The sequence below is a fragment of the Anabas testudineus genome, chromosome 12 (genome assembly GCF_900324465.2).
Source record: "Anabas testudineus chromosome 12, fAnaTes1.2, whole genome shotgun sequence".
NCBI lineage: Eukaryota > Metazoa > Chordata > Actinopteri > Anabantiformes > Anabantidae > Anabas > Anabas testudineus.
The window spans coordinates 10,954,875-10,972,002 of NC_046621.1; positions in this window are offsets into that span (position 1 = coordinate 10,954,875).

The following is a 17,128-nucleotide window of genomic DNA, read 5'->3' on the forward strand; positions in this document are numbered from 1 at the left end:
TAATAAAAACACAAAAAAAGCAGGGGCCCCATTTATGTAATGTTTTCCCTTTGCCTTGTCGTTTAATGTATTTTGATATTGGGTGCTAATTGGAAGGCTAGAATAGAGATAATATCCTTCCAGCTCCAACCAATATGCTGTGGTGTTGACAGAAGTTTATGCATCTTATCTGGTCTCAATATCTGCCTTCCATATGGCCCAAAAGCAATATGCTGGGTTGTAATTAAAGAAAATGGGTAGATGTGGAGATAGCTGAGGCCAGATGCCGGGGCCCCTCAGACACAGAGTGAGGGGTGAGGACAGACACGCTAAAGCACGAGGAGTATTAGGACCGGTTCATTCCACCAGGGGCCGCGTGCCTGTCACAGGTTCCCTGTCGCTGACCCAGCCAGCACTGCAGACATGTGCTATGAGCCATCCACAAGAGGATGATTATCAGTTTAAAAAAGTAGCAACATAAAGGCACCCATCTTTTTTTAAACCAGGGTGAGATCATGTATTACACATTAATTTATAACATAAATATATGCAAGGTCAATTAGAGTTCTGATGGCAAAAATAATAAATGCAAATGTAACCATATTCAAATGGGTCTCGTGCCCTTTGAAATGAGCCTCAAAAAGCAGCTGCAGTATTGATTTGCCACAAAGACTCCATGATATTTCAAGTTTAAAGGAGAAATCCTCGCCACACAACTAAGGCAGTCAGATCAATATCATTTTTTGATCAAAAGGGGATTTGCCTTTGAAACAGCTAGATTAAACAGATGTTTTATTTTTCATTAGATATACTGCACCTTTAAAAGCCTGCAGGGGGTTTTGGGGGAGAGGAGGGGGAGTTAGTCCACAAAAGAGGCAATGAAAGTGGGATTTTTTAAGACCTGAAGTTTGATGAGTTAAAAAGTATTTTCAGTTTTGGCAGTGCCATTTCGCTCCTCTCTTCTTTAGTTAATATTCTATCGCTTTAAGTCCTTTTTTGTTTACCCCAGGTGGGCTCGGACATGAAATGCCTGGGACGCTGGCAGCTTGGAATGCCCTGGGCATCTTATGGCCATCATGTTGTCAAAGGACCCAGGGGAGAGGGTGAGAGAGGGCCAGGAGGTTTTTTTCAAGTATAAACCATGAGACAGGGAAAAAAGGCTCGTGTTCTTTTTGCAACAGTGATTTTAGCTTAATTCACTGTTGTTATTTCCCACTTTCACCTTGTATGTTTTTAGTGTGTGCAAGAGTTGGAAGGCAAGACAGGGGTTGAACATGAAATACAGGCAACCCCCACATTTGTCATGTATTTTATTATTTCCCTTTTTCACCTCTCAGTCCTGTACGCGAGGTCCTTCATTTTTCACATGACTGGTTTTCTTATCATTGTGGGTGCTCTCTGCTGCCCTATGAGTGACTTAAAGGCAATAAAACACAAAACATTCTGTAAAACACGGATGCCTCTCAGGTAGTGGAGGCCCCGCAATGTCTCCCCGGGAAATTATGATAATAACTCAGTGGCAGATGAAGTGGCCAGGTCACTGGTGGGGGGGGGGGCTGGGGGCAATGGGTAAAGGTCCTGCGAGCAGGGACGGGTCAAGGTGGCCTGTTGGGCCTTGCCACACACCTCGGTTATAAACTCTCTCCATCCTGTGGGATGCTGGCTCCAGCCAGGTATACAGCAAGACCTGTTTGTCTTGTAGCTGTTGGCGATAAAGCAAGGGCTGATGGGAGAGTGGTTGTGTTGGCCCTCTGGCTGTGGCGAGGTCACGCAAAGAGCTTATCGTAGCCAGCGGAGGAAAACGCCTGAGTCGGCATAACTCCGCTGTTTGCCCTCATAGGGTCAGAGACACACACATCTGCTGCTGTACTTTGAAATGTATATTTTTGCTCCTTTTGAGAGGGAGACACGAGGCAACAAGAGAACCGCATGTGGAGATTTTTGGTGTTTGAATTTATTGTTGGGTGGAGGAAGGGGCCCCACAACACCTCTCAACTGTGTGAATGAGAAGGAGCGAGGACAGGAAGAGAGCACGGGCTCCACCACTGAGGTGCTGACAGAGGGGATTGAGGGGCTGAGATTGCACCTGTTCCGGTCCAGCACCCTCCCAGCAGGGTCGCGCCAGAGTCTCAGCCTTCTCCTGGCATCTGTGATGGGGGCCGGGGCCAGTCCCACCTCCAGCGGTCGCTCCACGTCTTCTTCGCTCGTGGAAGAGAGATGGGAAACGCTGGAGGCTCCATCTGCCGAGGGCTCGCGGTGCTCTCTGCGGCCCGCCCGGGGAAGGGGGTTGCTGGGCCTCCACGACTCTGCCATGGGGGTCTCACAGTGGTAGACCACAGCACGGCACATCACACGTCACACGCCAGCTGGCCAGGCTCTCTCCACTGTAAACAGAGACTAATGACCACTCAACACACACACACACACACACACACGCACACACCAAATTCATAGCCCTTGGCAGAGTGGAGGAGGGAGGGGGCTAGAATAGGGGGAAAAGCTGAGTTTGGTTTGGATGAAGGAGAGCAACATCCTGAGGTCACTTCACTGGATCTACTGCCCAAGGAAAAGCTGTTTGAACCTGGGGATGGAGCTCACCGTCACAGTAGGACGTTGGTAAAGCTACTCTCTTGTTATGACTCTGACTTCACCACATCACAGTCTGCTGGTTTCATCACATCACAGGCCTCCCAGTATCCTGCAAGTCCCTGGGCTCAAACTAGTTCATCCACTGAGTCTGCATGTATCTCATCTTAGGGAGGAATCCTGCACCGGACCCTGCTGAGATTTGAATAAAATGTATTAATTCATGTAGAAATTGCATCCTGATTGTAGACATGCCCTACCTTTACTTAAACCTCAGTGCCTCCTAGCTGAAGAACATTCATGTCTTCATTTTTGCTGTCCCTATAAGATCTCCTTGTCCGTGTCTCATAAGCTCTGTTTTCCTCGAGAATCCCCCACTTTCAATCAAATTGCAATTATTTTTAGCCTCCCCCAACCAGACAATTTCATATATGTCCTTCTCTCTCATGTGCCCCGATGTCCCCAACATATGCATTTAAAGATATAAATGGATATAAATAAATATATCAAATACAGGAAAAGAATAGTGTGACATTGAGTGTTATTCCCCAGTTAGGCAGGAAGAGGTAGAGAGGTCACTCAACGACACTGGGACACTGGCAGCCCAGGCCCCGCTGGTCCACTGGAGTGACTTGGCTTCATCTACAAACTTGCAATAAATATCTGGCCATCATTTATTTTAATTCACTCCTTTCTTGCTCAGATGGAATGGATTCTTAACCTTGTAGGACAAGGACACCCGCATGCTGCCTGCCTTTCCTTAGCTGCTAAATTATTCTTCATTCTTCAGGGGAAATAAAAAAAAAAAAAGTAGTCCAGCGTTGCTCAAACTGTCAGCTCCAATGAAAAGCAAGCCTGAAAACATTGTCACTGAACCTCTGGACAAGGAAAGGAAGGGGAGTGGGCAGTGAAAGACAGAGTGAGAGAAGTGGGGGAGAGACAAATAGGGGAAGTGAGGGGAGTCAGCAGCCTCCAGAGTGATTTATTTGCCAAATCAGGACACAATGAGTCGATTATGAGTCCTCTAATAAGAGAGAGTGTTTGGGGACCCACTAATTGGGCATGATTGAGTTGCAGTCTGGGAGCCGGGAGAAAAGGGAACCTGGTCGGCGGCTGTCATGCAATCATCAGCTAATCAGAGCTTTGAAATTAAAACTGCGTGTTTAGGGTAGAGGACGGGATAATGGCAGGGACCTGCCTAAGCTCTGAGGCTGCGTGAGGAGGCTGCGGCAGCGTGTGTAGGTTTGTCTGTCCGTTGGCTTGTGCACATGTATGTGTTTGTAAGTAAGTAAAGATTTATTTCAGACAGTATAACAGTACCGTCTGATGCTCTGCACCTCGACTCCTGAACCCCTGCTTAAAAAAAAAAGATAATACAAACGGCAAAAACATGAGTAAAATACAAGAATGCAAATGAGTCTTTTTGTAAATGTTAATTGCATTGGATGATCTAATAGTCAAAGATAAAGAATTACAAAGTTTAGGCGCCATGACAGCAAATGCACAGCCTTCTTTAATTTTAAGTTGGGTCCTAGGAACATTAAAAAGGCGTCGGTCCAATTGGTACATGTGTATGTGCAGTGGATTGGACAGATTTTTACATGCACTGTGTCTGTGTTTGTTTGGGGCCTCTCGTCTCAGTCTGTGGTCTGTGCCGGCCTTGATGAGGACAGTGAAGGAGGTGTAATCAGCCAAGTCCTTGTACTAACACGTGTGCATATGAAGATGTGTCTCTCTCCGGGTTCATGATACAACCAGAGGAGGACAGAAGCAACATCATTTTTACAAAGTTGATCACGATTTCACCAAAATAAACATTTTATTGTATCAAGGTATAAAAAAATACAGTTTTTTTTTTCCTGCAAAGCTTCTTTCAAATGTAAAACTGAACAATAATTTGTGTGGATAATCTGTGAATGTGAAACTAAATCACAAATGATCATTATGATAGATTTAATACACACTAAAAAGTGTTTTTCCACTGTTCCCCTATGCATAATGGAGTCACACACCTCTGTAAGACTTAAATAAACCAGGACCCTACAACACAAGCGACTGCTCCTGTGCGTCCTGAACAATGTTGGGATGAGAGCTCAGCCTGTGAACTGTCGTGTTGACGTGTCGTCACTAGGGGGCAGTGTTTATCTGCACTGCATCGTGAGAGTAAACACACGGGGCTAATTGATGTCAGGTGCTACCTCTGGCTGAGTGCTTGAAACAGTTGCAAAGCAGAAAATGACTTCACAAAAGCATCACAGCCAGAGGTAAGACGGGAATATTGCTTTTAAAAATCATATGCATTTTTTTTTGCAGCTTCTTTCAAGGTATTTTGACGTAACTCTTGCAGTTTTTGGTTCTTGAAAAAAAAAAAAATATATATATATGTTAAACTGCCAAAATAAAAACATCCTTGGATGTATTTGTGATAGCTCAACATTTATTTAAATGATTTATTTTGCTGACATGACACTGAAGCCCAACTCCCACAGATAAAGTAAATGTCAGACATATAAAACAAAATAAACTTTTGGTTTCTCTATAAGCAATGAGTTAATTGTGGATTAGCTCTTTCCCCTAATCTAATTAGGACTTTAAACATATTTAAAAATTTGTAGGCCTAACTCTATCACTCCAAAACACACTGTAGTATTAATTTGTGAAGGATATTTTATATATATTTTTTGTGCTGCAGAGTGCTTGGATGAATACTGCATTGGATTTGACAACAGTGAGCACAGTCAGTGTCTGTAATATGTTCCATGACTTTATTGGTAATATGAGTAGCAGAAGCTTGTAATTAATAATGAAAGTTAAAAGTATTTTTATAATGAATTAAAAAAGAAAATCCTCATGTAAAGTATTTGCTGCAGTAGATTCACGTATTCAGCAGAAATTATTATTTCAGATTCTCAGTAACTTAGAAAAAAAATTATTTGTCTTATAATTATTACAGCTAAACATCTGCTCAATGTCATTCATGCTGTAATATTAAAATGAATAAAGCATCTAAAACTGACACTGACACTGTGACATTTGTGTCTCAAATGTGTCTCGATGACATTTGATTTTTGAGAAAAAAATTTCAGGTTTTTTCAATTTCAGCATTTCTTTTTTTTTCTCTCTCTCTGAGTTCTGTCATTTACAAATAACCTACCAAACAAACCAACGCACACAGTATTTCTTTCAATCCTCTGAAGGCCTTGTCTAATTGTAAATTCGCCTTACATCTAAAGAGGGCCTCACTATAAAAATCTGAAGTGGTTTTAGGCATAAATGGGATTAATTCCCAAAGAATGTCCTTTGCTCTTCCTCCCATAATTTCATTTGCAGGGTCCACAGGATGAATAGCCAAGCAGGCAGTGATGTGGAACTGGAGGACAGGCCTTGCGGGGCCTGTGCTACTACACCGCAGCCTTCAGGTTATGTTACCTTGATAATGTCACAGCTGCAGGAACCACACCGCCCACCGTACTGGACACAGGAAATCCAATTATCTGCCTTCTAATGTGCAGGAATTTTACGCTCTCATTTCTTAGACTTTGGCTCCAGCTCTGCCTGAGGGCAAACGTACCTGAGAAACATTCTTGGGATTGTTAGTTATTTATTTACCAGGAAAAAATGTCCACTGGCTTTTTTGACCAAAACCAAGATTATAAGAAAGTTGTAGTGCAGAAAGAAAAGAAAATATTTAACTTACCTAAAACAGGTTGATTAAAAAAAACAGAATTTGTGGCTGTCATTTCAAACTCATTTGAATTTCACACACACAGTAACTTGACAGCATTAACAGCACGCAGCTGAACACAGAAAGGCAAAAAGGTGCAACTCCGAGTCGCCCTGGAGTCAACCAGGTCTTTGTGATTGCTGTATATGGGAACAGGTCCCCCACCTGCCTGGACCCCCAACTGTTTTTTGATTTAATTAAAAGGAAGAGGGTGCATCAATTTCAGCCGTGTGGCGCGGAGATGACAGTACACAAATTGAAAGTAAGCATCTCAGTGGAGCAGGGAGGGGGCTGGTCCATCATTAACATGGGAGACTATTCGGTGTGCAATGTAACAAGATTAGAAACATTATTATCACTCTACAGCTCGACGTAAAACCCCGCTTCAGAAAGGGAAACAAATCTCAGGAAGGCTCTTTGCTCAGGGCAGGGCGAGGTTGGCTTGAAAAAACAAAAAGCACCGGGGTAGTCTTCACCATATTGAACTGAATCTCATACCTGCATAGGAAATTGTTTTTATGCTGAGGAAATATCTAGCTCATCCCCTAGGGGGGTTTCATATTTTCTGATACTTTACCCCACACAGCAGTGATTATGTATCTCAGAAGTGATTATATGTCCACCCCCCCACCCCCCCCATCCTGCACAGATCCAGTGTTTCAGTGATAGGGTTTGCTTTCGGGCCGATTCGAAGGAATGTGAATAGGCTCTGAGCTGCAGGAGGAGCCCTATTAATGAACAGTAAAGACAGATGAGTCGCTTTCATGCCAAGCAGGTTGCCTCAATTGGATTAGTGAAGCCGAGACTGGAATGGATAGCTGTCTATGTGCCAAGTGGCCATTAGCTCGCCAATAGGACCGTACACAAAACAGGCTCAGGATTCCCCTTAGCGATCTCAACACTCGAAGGAGAGTCAGCAGCTGAGGGTTTTGAAAGCATTAAAACTGTATCAACACACTAATGAGCAATAAACATTTATCTGCTGTGATAATATGAGGGTTAAACAGTTACAATAGCTGGAGTCACCTGGGCTACTGTAGTTTCCTGCATTGCTTCTATTGTTCAGGAAAGGCTGCAGGTGATCTGTAGATGACTGTCACACTGTACAATCTGAATAGAAAGCTGCCCTTACCTGGCTCGTACCTGTGTTTCTGAGGTGGGATTTCATGTTCTCTGCAAGGTGATGATGGCCACTGTAGATGTCAGTGGACACCAGGGGCCCTTCTCCAACCAACTATACAAATGGGCGCGAGTGTGAAGAGCTGGAGAGATGTTATCAATCACCCTGCATCCCAGTGGAGAGCCGCTGGTGTTTGTGTAGAGTCCCACTCATACTGATCCATATAAAAGGCTGTGTGATGTATTAGAGCAGATGAGCGAGGGGCCGGCTCTGACACATGACTGACAGCTCATTTGACAGCCCCGGGAAAGTGTGCAGGGAAGTTTCAATCTAATCTAATGCTGCTGAAGGGATGGAATCGTGGTGCGAGATTATGTTTTCGTGTTATATCCCCTCTAAGACAACGTAAGCTGAATGGGATAAATATGCTGAGGATGAGCCCCTGGTTGAGACGGGCCAGGTACCTATGGAGTCAGATGCCACAGCTGACTCTCAGTCAAGACCTCCTGACCTGTGACTCTCCCCTCCGTTCACTTCGTTCACAGCGAATCAGGTTTCTGCAGGAAAAACAAGTAACTGAAACCTGACACAAAGCCATATCTGTGAGTAAACAAAAACATTTTTGTGTCAGGCATTATCAATCAGCTGTCTCGCGGGGCGCTCTAAACAGGTAATCTTTGTCATTCAATCGCTCCACCGCAGGAGCTGGGTCCTCCTGAAACGGGATACCCACAAAACAGACATTAATATTAAGTAAAACAAGATCAGCTTCGCTTTGCACTGCTCTCCCTTCTCCTTTTTTTCATAAGAGGAGAATATTTCCATAAGCCACCTGCATTTAGAAATCACTATTCCTTATTCTATCTGTCTGTCTTCTTTATATATTCATGCTTTCAACGTCACATTTATTAGCATGATCTCAAATGAGCCAAAGCTGACTTGTAAAAATATTTCCACATGCCACATCCAAAAGTCAGAGAGGTCGCAGAACATTTCTTAATGATACTAGAAATGTAAAATTATTTTACCAGAAAACTATTAAAACCCAGGAGACTTAAACCTCCCAATGCGTGTTCCCTCAATGATCAATCATAGAGGGCTAATTAGCCATTTTACAGCTATTAAAGAAAAAGACACTCAGCCCTTTTCATTATGCCCCATCTATTTTCCCACATTATGGTCTTTTATTTTTCTTCATACTTTTCAAAGTTATTACAAACTTCTGCTGCTCTGATGACCAAAGCATCAACTTTCCATTTTTGACTGACCAGGTTTTATTTGTAGAATAAGGTCAGCAGTTGGCCCACGTGCTTTGAGTGTCAGCTGCTGTTTTTCCATTGAAACAGACTACACTCGGGTGTTTAGTCCTGTGACAGGCCTGACGTTGGCCTCCTAGCAGCCCAGTGACCACAAAACCTGATCCCATACAATCAAGCAGCTGCATCTGCCCAGTCCACACTCACCTTTCCCAAACATGTCACACACATCTCTCCTTGTTTTTCTCCCTGTGGCGCGCCTCTCGTCTCCCTGTTCCACACTTGTGCTTTTCCGTGCGATGGCATCTGCGGCATATTTCTCTCTTAATTCCATGGAAGCCTTGCGAACGTTCATATTGTCTAAGTGACCATTAAAATTTATGGCAAGCTGACTTCATCCAGCTTGCTGTGCCGCGCTGGCATAAGTCATAATTATGTGATGACACTGTAAGACGGAGTGTCGACGCGGGCCCTCTCGTCCAGGCCAGTTAAATGATATAATTAGCCCAGCAAGAGGTGAACGCTCTAGATTGGATAAGTTATTAAATGTTTGGATGAACCTGAGCACCATTTCCCTAACTATCGCTGTCTTCCTCTCGCTCCCTCCTTCCTCCATTAACCCATTAGCAGTTATGTGATACTATATGCTGATGGGGCAGTGGATAGAGAAAGGAAGGTAAATTAAGCCTGATTGTGTTATGGACTGCTCTTACTATGAGGTACCACTGAAGGACAGTACAGCACTCAAGACAGCGGCGCATTAGTGAGCGACATGCAACTACCACAGACCTGATGTTAGAGTAGTGGGAGGTCAGCTGAGTTTGTAACAGATGTCACTCTGACCTTTGTTGTGATCCTAAACAATACTTTATGTTGACTGCATTCATTAAGAACTCACATGTGTGTCGTAGCTCGCCCCATGCAACTGAAGAAAGAAGTACTCTACAGTAAAGACAGGTCAGACCGGCAAACATGTCAAATTTAACCCATCAGCTTGCTCAATTTGCCCCCGGTTAAGCTGTAATGGAAGGGAGAGCACTGAGGTTGACAGCGTGCCTACCGCTGGGCCCTTGAGCCTCGGTGTGTGCGTCACTGTGTGCGAGTGTGTGTGCTGCGATCTAGCAGAGGGTCCCACCAAGCGTGACTGCGTGTTATTCACACTGACGAGTTCCACTGTTCACTGTCACCTCTCATTGTGAGGGGAAATAACCCTGTGGAGAGAGCTGTGGCCAGGGGAGGGTGGAGGCTGCAGGGAGCCCCTCTGTACAACCACAGTCCAAGGACTAGCTTCTCTTCCAAGGAGAGCTGACCTCCTGCCTACCTCCTGGATCCCCCTAAATATCAGTCCACTCATGGCCAAACACTTGGAGAGCGAGTAGCAGCGGATATTTACAAGCAGCATGCTTTAAAAAGTCCGGTTGTGTTTTCTGATGCGTTCTTCCAGACAGTAGAGCTGTGTGTGTGCGTGTGGCCACAATTCGGGAGGGGTGGGTGTTATGGTGTTTGATTTGTTGTGAAGACTCGAGCAGCAGGACTCAGCAGAGTCCAGGTTGGCCCAGCAGGCCCGCCGAGAGTGACACTTCCTCTTTCTGTCTCATCCTGCAGAGAGCCTTGACAACAGGGACCTGGTGCTGAGCTGCGTCCCCCGTTCATCATCACCAGAACCAACCACCCACAGCGGGCAGGGAGGGGGGACTCGGTTATCTGTGTCACCCCACTGTCCCTCCGACCCCTCCTCCTTCCCTCTCCTCCTCCTCCCTCCTGCTCTGTCTTTGGCCCTTCTCCAGAGAGACCAAAAAGCCAGTCTCTCCCGGCTCCCTGATTGTTTTTGTTCCTGCGAGCAGACAAATAGAGTTTGGCCTCTTACAAAAGAAAATGCCGGAGCTCATCTGATCTTACTGCCCTAAGGAGTGGCCTGGCCTGAAGGGCTAGTGATTGGAAAATTACAGTGCTGCTGCAGCCATATTGTCAGAGAGTCTCTGCCAGACTCTTTTCTCTTTGTGTGAAAGGCCATCAGCTGAATGGCCAATCATTTACTTTTAGAACACATCCATCAATACTGTGGAGTGATTGGCTGCTGTCGGAGCTAAATCAAATCTAAACCATTTATGTGGTAATCCTAATTTGAGATGTTGTGTGTCTTTATATGTAAAAACAGAGCAAATTATACTTTGACATATTTGCATTAACATTTTAAATTGTGCTAATTTCTTTGTATGTTTCTTAAGAAAACACATAAAATATATCAGTCAAACAGCAGCAAACAGAGACTTGGACTTCTGGTTAAATACCTGTTGCGGCTACAGAGTGACGTTGAAGCCGCTCGTCCCTGATGCACAAGTGGCTCTCCAATAAGTGATTACAACTGGGGTGGAAAGGAGGAGCAAAACAAGAGCCTTGTTAGCTGACCCTCCAGATTTGAGGTCAATTTCGCTCCCTGATTGCACATATTTGTGTGTGTGTGTGTGTGTGTGTGTGTGTGTGTGTGTGTGTGTTTCTGTGAGGGAGGTAGAGACAGCAAGAGCTTACTGTTGCCTCATTGAAGCCGTCGTCATCATCAAAAAGCTGAACCCTCAGTAGCCCCCCTACCTATCAGCTTTATCCTCTTGTTTTCCCCCTTCCTTTATTCGTCCATGCCTCTCCTCTCCTCTCCTCTCCTCTCCCCTTCCCTCCTTCCTTCCTCTATCCACTTCCCTCTGCTCCTCTTCTCCTCCCTGGCCCTGCTCCTCTGCCTGCTCTTTCGCTCACCCCCCGTGTTCGCAAATCACTTCTTCCCGTGTCAGCAGGTAAATTGTTTTGTCCTCCCATTCCCTGCTTTCATTACCTTGTGTAAATTAAGCGATATGTCGTCCACCGGTGCGCGCCAGAGCACTCACCGTGCCAACGCCAAAATCATGAGATTTGGCATAATAAATGAAGACAAACTGGCAGTAGCAGTGCTCCTCTCCATGCGGGCTCGCCTTCATTATTCGCTTAACTTGCCGGAGAAAATGACTTAACCCTGACCCGTGTATTACGTCCCATATTCACTCCAGATAAAAGCCTTTTTACAGCGCACAACAATTTATATTCCAGCAAAGAGGCTGCTTTTCTCTGTCAGTTTTCCAATCTCAGCTCCTGAACACACATCATTAAACTTGTCTTGCCTTCCTGTATTTGTCCATCAGTCCTTCTTTTTACATAAAATCTGGCAGCATTATTCTGGGATTTGATGGCACCCACTCATTTTTTCCCCTTGGAATGTTTGATTGGAAGAAATATAGCCAGGCCAGGGTTATCTCTTCTCTTCTGTGGAATCATGCACTTGATGAAATAGTGTCCCCCCAGCAAGAATAATAAAAACAGACTTGTGCATTACAGGGGTCTCTCAATCTGCCAGCTGAGCTGAGTTGAAGGGAAAAAACCCACCCTGTCTCCTGACAGATTTTTATAGTTATCCCAGCTGATAAATGGACACTGGTGACCAGCCTGGGGAAGGCCACACTGAAACCGAGTGTGGGGCTGCAGAGCTGGATCAAAGCATGACGTATGGAGTCAACCTGATGCCGGATGCTGCTACCTTTTCCTATTGTATAGTGAGAAACCTGAGATACGTTCTTGCTGGTGGTAAAAGCAGAACATACAAGTAGTACGAAGATAAGACCAACATCAGGTGTAGTTTGTGTCCAAAGCTTCCATAACTGTAGTAGTGATTCAATAGAAGTAAAATGGCGTGTGGCGTGAATTGTAGAATATGAAAAGGGTGGTTGCAGCTGTATCCAGGGTGATAGGTATTCACTTTCCAATTAGGACATGTCAACGTTGCCATAATATCGAGCTCGGTTGAATGTAAAAGATGAAAGACATTTTGCGTAAAGCATTTTATTCACTGTTAGTGGAGCAGAGCTCACAGTTTAGTTCTTGACTTTTGAGATAGATGTTGATCTTGCTTGACTTGTATAGAACTGATTAAGGAAAAGCTCTTTAAATAGCATTAATGCTGCAGTCAAAGGCTACTTCCTAATTTATTAGAATCAAGTGCTTTACAGAAAAATGAGATGCTGAAGAGAACAAAAACACTGTATATTTGAGTGAATATTTTTATTATTTTTATTTACCCTTACATTGCAGCGCATTTCAATAAAATGTGTCTTACGTGTGCTAAATGTTATAGTTACTCTTGCCTTTTCAGATGCTTCGAATTTGAGATATTTTTACTTAAAAAAACAAACATTTCTATTTGTCTTTGTAACTAATTTGAAGCCACTTAAACCACTTAAAATTGGGGAATGTTAATAGAGTTGCCTCTCTGAGGATTTCAGGCTATACTTTTGTGTCATGACATAAGTTTATCTAGTAAAATGTTTTCTTCTTTCAAATTAAATGTACAAGAGGAGAAAGAGAGTCCGCTTCTCTTGTGTACTTTGCTGGAATAAAGAGAGCTAGAGACAGAAATTAGCGTGTTTAAATAGAGTTTTTAAAGTTCCACTGTGGATTGTAGCTTCAGATTTTGCCTTGTGGGAACATAATCAGCCATAAATGGTGCTCGTTTCCACCTAACAGGCCCTGATTAATCAGCCAAACTGAGCAGGCCAATCAATCTGCCTCTAGTGCTTTCCATGCCGGGCTGGAGAGCTTCGTGTACTCTGCGTCCCCCTCCTCCTCTGTACAGCAGTAGTAGAAAGCAGTACTGTTGTGAGGGATGAATACAAAATACACATGGCCATAATTTCCTAATTGGTGACATGTTTGAGGATGCTTTCTCTGCACAATGCCACACATGAGTCTTGGCTACATTTGTGATGTTTTTGCATTGTATTTGTTTGATCTCTTTCATATCTTATGATGTGAGACAGACCTAAATAAACAGATCATTGAAAGAGAGGAATTAAAGATCACAGCAAGCAAAGTATAATACATTCAGTACTGGGTTCACGGTCACACTGTCGTGGCTTCTTGTGATAGTTGAGTAGAGCTGAGCAGTTGTTAAAGTTAGTAGTAACGTGTGCTTCTCTTGCTGCACTTTAGTGAGCCTAATGTTTGCTGTGAAAAAGGTTTTGATTCGAAGGAAAAGCACGTGTGTAATTAATAATGTTAATGATTGCTACATTCCTCTTTACTGAGTCACTGACATTGCGTACGGAGACACACGTGGAAAATAACATTAAGTTTATTAGTTATTGTTAATGACTTTCCTGTTATGAAATGTCCAAATAAATAATCACTAGCCTAAAGTATGGTTTTGTAGCCAGTCACATGAGAGGAGATACTGTAAAGAATCACAGTAACCAGCACCATTTCAACCCATAACGTAGTAAATTGACTTGTGAAGTCTGCCTTTGTTGAGCAGGTTGACTACTCGTGGCAGTGATGCATCTGAAACTAGTGTCCCTATACACAGGACAACAAACAAACTCCACTTACTGTCTGATTTGCTCGACAACTAAACAATGCTCCTGAGCTTTATGAGCCAGCATTTCAGATCATTTTGTTAATAGCTTATGCCACCTGGGGACAAAAAAGTGGAGCATTTGAATCCTAATGAGACACACCAGGGTTTGATTGTTAACAGTCAGCAGGTATTACCGTGACTTTAATGGTTATAGTTAAACTAACGTAATATAAAGGTACAGTTCAGTCACTCAGCTTTTTCACTGGGGCTCACCCCACTAACCAACCAGAGAATTTCAATTATGTCTGCTTGATTAGAAAGTTTTGTAGCATTTTTATTCACTCTATTTTACTAATAAATGACCTAAAGCACTGGGTAGAGTGTAGTGGAGCACAACATAATGTAGCAGCGCAGTAATGGGGAGGGCTGGGCCAATGATGGCGCCAGCTTAAGTTGTACAATGCAGCTCTACGCTAACACATTCATAATAATACAATAATATATGACATATGTATTTTCTACATGAAATAATATATGTCCTGAAGCAAAGGTCAAGAGTTCAAGCTTACAACATCACAAAGAATCTAAAATATTACTATGTACTGATTCAAATGCTAAATTACACTTTCTAATTCTAATACCAGATATCCAAAAAGCAATAATTTAAAATGCAAAAGGCCCCTGTTGTTTGAGAATGTAGTGTATGTCAGTGTAGACACTTTTCTGCTCTAATAGGACGGGGAAAAGAATGATGCAAACAAAGAAAAAAAAAAGCTTAAGAATCCAACTCATTTTTTACTGTATGAAAGTTTCACAAGGTCGTTTGGAGAGTCATGTTAACACAATACCTGAATACAGATTTGTTTCCTTGTTCTACAAGTCACGGAGCCCTGAGTCTTTAAGCGATCATTATTACCATACAAATAGACAGATCTATTTAACAACCCTCTTTTTATCGCATAACACTTATTCTTTAGTGTTGCTCCCTGAAAGGCACTGAAATGCGTCTCCCCCCTCTTTTTTTTTTTTTTGCAGGGAAATCGTCTCCGGGTTGATAAAGGCTCAGAGCAATAGAAGAAGCAAGGCTGACATCTTCTTAAGAGATGATAGGAGAGCCAAATCAAATAGGATGGAGCAGTCACTCTTTTCACAGATAGGTAGCTCATTTCTGGTGGCTGAGAGTTTGCATCCCTAGTGGCGCTCTGCCTGGGCAAGATAGCTCACTCGGACTCCATTCATTATTTCATTCCCTGCCTCCTCTTTTCACATCTTAGCTACTTCTTTTTCTCTCACCCCCTTTTTTTTTGTTGCTTTAATGAGTTGCCTATTTTTCTCAAGTGATGATGTGGATCTTGGAATTTAGATTTGGAGACAAAATGTTTAATCACAAGCGTTTTTCATTTGTGGAGAAAAGGCAAAAATCAATTATTTCTATTAGACAATGCTGATTGGAAATGAATGGAAGTGGTAGCATTTTGAAACAAAGGCTCCGTGGAGGCAAAGATAAGTGTCAGTCTTGCCCCCCTGAGGTATGATATGTGGTTTGGCTTAATAAGCAGTTTGCAAACATTTGCCATTAAATCCATTCAGAGGGTCCATTGTGCCAATACAAACCCAAGCAAAAAATTAACAATAGCAGCACCCCTCTACAGAAGTAGGCCTGCATCATGTACTATTTCAAAGAGAGCTGCAAATCTTGCGAACTTTTCAACAGGCTTTTGCATCAGAGTCAGTGCTGCTATATCTGGATATGATGTTATACTATATAAATTTGAATGTCCCTTGATATTTGGTCAACGTCGTCAATTGCAGTGGGTTTCTCTGCATTATACAGCAACTTACCAGGAAGTTGCAGGAACTTTTCACATGCACTATTTACAGCCGGACTTAATCAATCAAGCACTAGCTCCATATGATATTCAGCCTTGCACTTCCTGAAGAGCACTTTGCTATCACATCCCTCACATTCTTTTGCAAATCCCTTTGAAAATTATTTATAAAAATTAACTTCTCGTGCAGAAGGCTCATTGAAAAGAAGAATTACATGAAAGATAAAACACGTTATCGGCAGTGAAAGACTAGACAATGTGCGTTGAGAAATTGGGAAGATGACAGAAACAATGAATATTAAGTGCCTAAGAATCTAAAGCTGCTGACTAAATTGAAACTGTATATCCTGAGGGGGCAAGGTTTCCAAATTGCTAATTACTGCCTCTGAAAGGGGGATGTTTCCGATATGTTTGCTTGTGAAAGGCTGTCACTTAATGAAGCAGTGGCTCAAGTTTTTTTAATATCCCTACTCTCTGGCTTTCAGAGCTCTCTCCGGACTTTCCTCCCAGGCCAGAACAATGGCGGGCCCAGGAGCCCAGCTTCCCCACAGGCCTGTCGAGAGGAGGCCGGGGGCTGAGTACTGAGGGAGCCGCTCAGCATGCTGAAATATGGAGGCGACAGATAAGGTGGCAGCAGCACAGAGAGGCCCTCTCCCGTGGGCCCAAGGGGAAATTTGCAGTTATTAAGAGGAAGATGAGAGAGATTAAATGGCTTTTGTACTCATTTTCACAGACTTTTCTTTTTTTATTATTTGGGCTGCCTTCATCTGAGAGATGAAAGAAGTGGTAAATGACTTTTTCAGCAACACACAGGCTTTGAGAGGCAATTCTTCATTACTGAGAGTTGTCACTTATTAGGCCACTATTGTTTAAAAAGGTGTGGAGGTAATAGAATTAATGTAATCTTATGATCTACAGCTACAGTAATTATAAACTTAACATGGTTTGGGCTTCCATGTGAATAAATGTGCAAAATGTTACATACAGCACATATAGGCTCAAAACAATGGCTGCCTTTGCTTTAACCGTTTCAGCAACCAGGGCCATTATTTTCAGAAAATACATTACCCATTAAGGCTCAAGATAATTTTTATTCAATTTAAACTCAAGTTAATTCATCTTTTGGCTTCCTCGTATAGTAAACAGGGTGCCCTTTAGTACGACTGCACCACCACAACTTTGGATAGGATTAGATTGTACAGGTGTACCTAATGAAGTAGCCAGTGAGTATACATGTGAAAGAAACTGTGTATGAAATATAAA